The sequence below is a fragment of the Penaeus monodon genome, chromosome 29 (genome assembly GCF_015228065.2).
Source record: "Penaeus monodon isolate SGIC_2016 chromosome 29, NSTDA_Pmon_1, whole genome shotgun sequence".
NCBI classification, from domain to species: Eukaryota; Metazoa; Arthropoda; class Malacostraca; order Decapoda; family Penaeidae; genus Penaeus; species Penaeus monodon.
In genome coordinates, this window is record NC_051414.1 from 20,227,235 (window position 1) to 20,228,433 (window position 1,199).

Consider the following 1,199-nt stretch of genomic DNA (forward strand, 5'->3'; position numbering starts at 1 on the left):
TAGGCCTGCATTGATGCTTTTGCAGTGCATTTGTGTCCCAAACTTTATGCTCATCTCGTGCTCCTGGTCCTCAGTTGCATACTGCTGACGATACCCATTCTACCTACCTATGCATTTTTGTCATGGGGAGGCAGATCGGTGTGATCCGAACTGATCAATTAGCATTGGTATTTCCTCTTTTAACTTTTGCTTTCGCCTTCCTCCCCCTTCGCACACCCACAGGGATGGAAAGGGGTTGCTGATGATAAAGGGTGTGTATTTTGCGAAAAAACGAGAATATTGATGATTATTTACTTTGAACCTTTATCAAATTACTCATCATGTCGCATGTTGGCATACCAAACAAAACTAACTAGTAATGAAGAAGTTCGTCTTTCGTTTAATCGGAACAGTCCTTTCCCTGAACATATGCTGAACCATGTAGCGATTAGTCCTTTACCCATGCTTAAAAGAATAGTTAAAAAGTTACACGTATCGCTATATCTGCGCTACATCACGACGCCATGCTAGCCAGTGGCAGAAATCGAGCAGAACCCTGACGTGCCAGCCAGCGTCACGAACAATAAGAACAGCGTTCAGCAAAACAAGAACATCCCCCTGTTCTCTTCCTTATGTTCTCCTTTAATCCCCTCCATCTCCGCGGCCTCTTTCGCTCCCACTCGGTCTCCCCTCGCTCATCCCTTCCCCTCGTGGTGCATTGTTGCCTCCCCCTTCCTCTCTTGAACACCGATGCCTCCCTGCTCTCGTGAACAACAGTCCTCCCCTTACTCTAGTGAACACTTATGCCCCCATGTTCTTCTTGAACACTCATTGTCTCCTCTCCCTCGTGAATGCTAGCGGCTCCCGTCCCCGCGCGAACACATACCATCATTCCCCTCGGGAACACTCAAGTCGCCCTTCTCACTACACCACTTATGTCTCCTTTCCCATCGGGATACAATTCTTAGCCCTCATTCTCTCGATGAACACTCTTGTCTCTCCCTTTTCGTGAACACTTGTTCTCTTTCCCCTCGTGAGTGAGCACTTTTTGAAAATTTTTCTCCTCTTCTCCCTCGTGAACACTCAGTCCTCTTTCTCATCGTGAACATTTTTGTCCTCTTTCCTCTCGTGATCACTTCGATCCGCTTTCCATTCATGAACACTCCCGCCTTCCTTCCCCTCATGAACACTCCCGCCTTCCTTCCCCTCGTGAACACTAC